Here is a 4,783-nt window from a genome sequence, read left to right as displayed (position 1 = left end):
TTGCAAGCAAAGTGTCTAATGAGTTAGTTGCGGAATGATGTATTATGGAACGAGTAAAGAGACTTGCCGGTAACGAGATTGAACTAGGTATCAAGATACCGAGGATCGAATCTCGGGCAAGTAACATACCGATGGACGAAGGGAATACCGTATGTTGTCATAATTGTTCGACCGATAAAGATCTTCGTAGAATATGGAGCCAATATGAGCACCTAGGTTCCACTATTGGTTATTAACCGCAGAGGTGTCTCGGTCATGTCTACATAGTTCTCGAACCCGTAGGGTCCGCATGCTTAATGTTTGATGACGATTTTGTATTATATGAGTTATGTGATTTGGTGACTGAATGTTGTTAGGAGTCCCGGATGAGATCCCGGACATGATGAGGAGTCTCAAAATGGTCGAGAGGTAAAGATTTATATATAGGACGATAGTATTCAGACACCAGAAGTGTTCCGGAGGGTACCGGGTACATATCGGGTCACTGGAAGGGGCTCCGGGCACCCCCGGCAAAAGATATTGGCCAAATGGTCCAAGAGGGGAAACACTGTAGCCAGCAGGGGCTGCTGCGCCCCCCATATATGCCGAACTAGAGGAGGAAGGAAAGAGGTGAAGAGAGAAGGAAGGACAGGGATTCGGCCTTCCCCTTCTTTCCCTCCTCCCTCCACCTTCCTTCCCCCTCCAGAATATATGGTAAGGGGGGGTGAATTGGACTAGCCCCAAGACTTTTCCCGTCCCCCTCCCACCTATATATACATGGGAAGGGGGTGCCTAGAACACACACCAACAATTGTTAGCCGTGTGCGGCGACCCCCTCCATAGTTTACGCCTCCGGTCATATCTTCATAGTGCTTAGGCGAATCGCTGATAATGAGGACATCAATACCATTGTTACATCCACAACCCTTGCTGCTATACATATTGTACCAATTACTATAGCTTGCGCACACCAATTGAATTATCAGGTACTTTCATTTCTTCGTAACGATTCTAATGTTCATGGGAATATGCTGCTGCCTAAATTGGATAGATTTGTTTTGCTTACAAATGAAGGGCCTAGATTGGACAAGAAAGATGAACCTTGGAGCAAGTTGAAGCATGGAGATGATGGCACACGCAAGGGGAACAAGAACGGAGTTACAAGTGATGATTCCAGGACTTTGAAGCCACCATAATGAGGGCATGAAGCCTTGGACAAAATATATAAGATGCCACTTCATAAATTTCGTCCAGAGGCTATTCTAGTGCTACGTCACCTTATTTTTGGGCCAGGCCCATGTAATTTCAAAATACTTGATTATAGGCAGTTTTTAGAGCCCGTATGTGTGGGGAAACAAGAGTTAGGGTTGGTATCGGACCCCTCCTCCAAGGGCCATGAAATTCCCCCCTCTCTTCTCCATATATACAGCCCTTAGGGCATCGTTTAGACTTTGGGTTTTGTTTAGATTAAAAGTTCACCATAGCTGCAACTTCGCGTACTTCGTTTGTGTCCAACGACCAGACCAAGACGTCACAGAACCCACCTTCATTAATAAAGCTTTCCTCTTTTATTCGCAATATCCAGATTGCAATCTCAGTTTCTTGCTTGTTCTTCATTTGATCGCAGGAAATAGACCCTCGTGGTTAGGTTGATCATGCTCCGGTGTGGTCAATAACCCTCGCAAGTTGGTTTAGCGATTAAGGCGCGACGTCTTCGCACGTTCCTAGTCGGATCGTCAAAGTCGACTCCCACAGAAAATGATATCTATCTCATTGAAACATCGGGACACCTTCGCCTCTATCAAGTGGTATCAGATTTCCAGGTTGCTTGGTGAGATTTTAGAGTTTTTCATAGTTTAGATCGAGTCCGTTCTTCATACCTATAATCCATGAAAAAGCCAAAAAAAATTAGGGTTAGTTCATCCTATCCGAACCAATCTGAGCCTTTGCATAATCTTTTCTGTATTTGCTTTGTTGAATTTGCAGTTGCATCGTCTTGTCAAGTTGCTGGTCTTAGCGTCTAGTTCTTTAGAGTTTCGAGTTCTGTTCTCAGGTTGTCACATCACCGCTGCCATATATCACCACCGCATCATCATCATCATCGCTACTGCCATATACCACCACCACACCAACTTCATCGTCGCTGCCATATACCACCACCACATATTTACCACCAATCCGAGTCCATATACGCCACCACATAACTGCCGCCATCATGCCAATCCCAGTCCGAGTTCCACCAGATTCATCTCTGCCACCAGTCCGAGTCCAGTATTTTGTTACTCTGTTTTGGATTTCCAAATCACGCCATACTCCGAGTCGTGATAGAGTAGGACTCCCGAACTTTCGTGCTACCCGCAGTAGAAAAATAGTTCCAGTTTAAAAAAAACTAAGTCTGGAAAATTCTGGTTAGGCAGTTTTTGACCATTTGTAGACTTTTTCGAAAATTTTTTGTTGCGGAGCAAAAAAAAGTGCCAAAAAAGTGAAAATAAATAAATTCAGAGCGTGCTCCTCCCTTGTTTACGTGCAGTGCCGTGATTTTGCTAGTGTTCTAGGCTCGCGTCTCTAGCATGGTCTAGCCTAGGACCAGCACAGTACCGTCGTTGAGCATTTATTCAACTTTGCATCTCTGAATTGATTATTGCTGACCCTTTTTGCTACCATATTATAAGCATTCCCAGCTCCACATACATCTACATCGTGCGTTTGACTCTCCCTGGTAATCGCTCTATCCAAGCTTTGAGAGTTTTGACTACGACGGTTGCCGATCACCGCCTACTAGTGGGTAAGAACTGGTAAGAATTTGAGATTTGCTTGACGGATTTGTGACACCCACCACCACCTCTTGTTAGTAGTCTGTAGGATCATATTCTTGTGTGTTTCTATCGCTGCTAACCATGGCAGGCTCACAAGCCGACGAGACTGACTGGGAGAACATGACGAATAAGGAGTTGCATGATAAATTTCAGCAAATGATGAGTGGACAGGTGCAAGATGTGCTGAACAGATTTGAAGAGGCCATGGAGAAGATAGATGGCATGGACAAGACGTTCGAAGCTTGATAACAATTTTAATGAATTGCTCGCGCGTCTTCCACCACCACCACCGGCTGCACCTAACGCACCTCTACAACAACAACAACAATGACGACGACTACCTCCACGTCGCGAAATAGCCCTCCGCCGAGCGAGTCGTGTCCCTCTCGCGCCTGGCCAAACTGTTGGTGCTGCTGTTGATACTTCTGTGGCTCCTACTACTGATGCGTAGGAGGATAATTATGTGGGTGATTATGAGGATGAGGTTGATCAAAATCATAACTACGTGCAACCACCAGCACCACAACCACCAGGTTATCCACAAGCAAATAATGGCAATGGTAGGGCTCTCCCTCAGGTACGAGATCATGACCATCTCCCTAAACTGAAATTGAATATTCCACCATTTGAGGGTAGATATGTTCCTGATATATATCTTACTTGGGAGTTAGAAACTGAACAATGATTTACATGTTTACAATTTCTTGAGGAGAGACGTGTTCCTGCTGCTGTTTGTGCTTTCACTAGCTTTGCATGTGTTTGGTGGTCTGAACATTGTAGATTATATCCTATTCCAGCTACTTGGGCTGCTTTGAAAAGTGCTATGCGTACTCGTTGGGTTCCACCATATTATCAACTTGAATTACTTCAAAAATTGCATCATCTGAGACAAGGAAAAAATTATGTAGAAGAATATTATCTGGAATTACAAACTGGCATGATTAGATGTGGTATTGTTGAGGAGAATGAAGCTATGCTTGAACGTTTTATGGGTGGATCAAATAGAGAGATTCAGACCATTCTAGAGTATAAGGAGTATACTAATATCACTCGTTTATTCCATCCTGCTTGTAAAGCTGAACATGAAGTGCAGGATCGACAGGCATTGGTACGAACTAACTTTTCTGCAGGTCGATCTTCATCATGGACACCACGTGCATCCTCTACTTCCACTACACCAGTACCTCCATCAGGTGCCACCTCCAGCCGTGATACAAGAAAGCAGGCACAACCACCACTATCTGCCAAGAGCACACCTGCCGGGCCTGCGCAGAGCTCTTCTTCTTACATGGCATCAACAGGGCACACAAACGATATTATTTGTCGTTGTTGTAAGGGAAGAGGACATTTTGCGAGAGAATGCAAATCTCAGCGTGTGATGATTGCTACTAAGGATGGTGGGTATGAGTCCGGTAGTGACTATGATGAGGAGACTTTGGCTCTTATTACACATGAAGAACACGGTGGAGATGATTCTGATCATGAGACGCAATACATGGCTGCTGAAGATGCTCACAGGTATGAATGTTTAGTTGCTCAATGTGTTTTGAGTGTGCAGGTTACACAAGCTGAGCAAAATCAGAGGCATAATTTGTTCCATACAAAGGGAGTTGTGAAGGAACGTTCTGTTCGCGTCATCATAGATGGAGGGAGCTGCAACAACTTGGCTAGCATGGAGATGGTGGAGAAGCTATCTCTCACCACAAGACCACATCCACATCCTTACTACATCGAATGGTTCAAAAACAGCGGCAAGGTTAAGGTAACACGTACTATTTGTGTGCATTTTAGTATCTCTACAGATGCTGATTATGTTGATTGTGGTGTGGTGCCCATGCAAGCATGTTCCTTATTAATTGCTAGACCATGGCAATTTGATAAAAATTCTGTACACCATGGTAGAAATAATCAGTATACTCTTGTTCATAAGGGTAGCCATATTACTTTGCTTCCTATGCCTCCTGAATCCATTTTGAAAGATGATATTA

The sequence above is a fragment of the Triticum urartu genome, chromosome 4, assembly GCF_003073215.2.
Source record: "Triticum urartu cultivar G1812 chromosome 4, Tu2.1, whole genome shotgun sequence".
Lineage (NCBI taxonomy): Eukaryota > Viridiplantae > Streptophyta > Magnoliopsida > Poales > Poaceae > Triticum > Triticum urartu.
Note: the sequence above shows the minus strand (reverse complement) of the source record.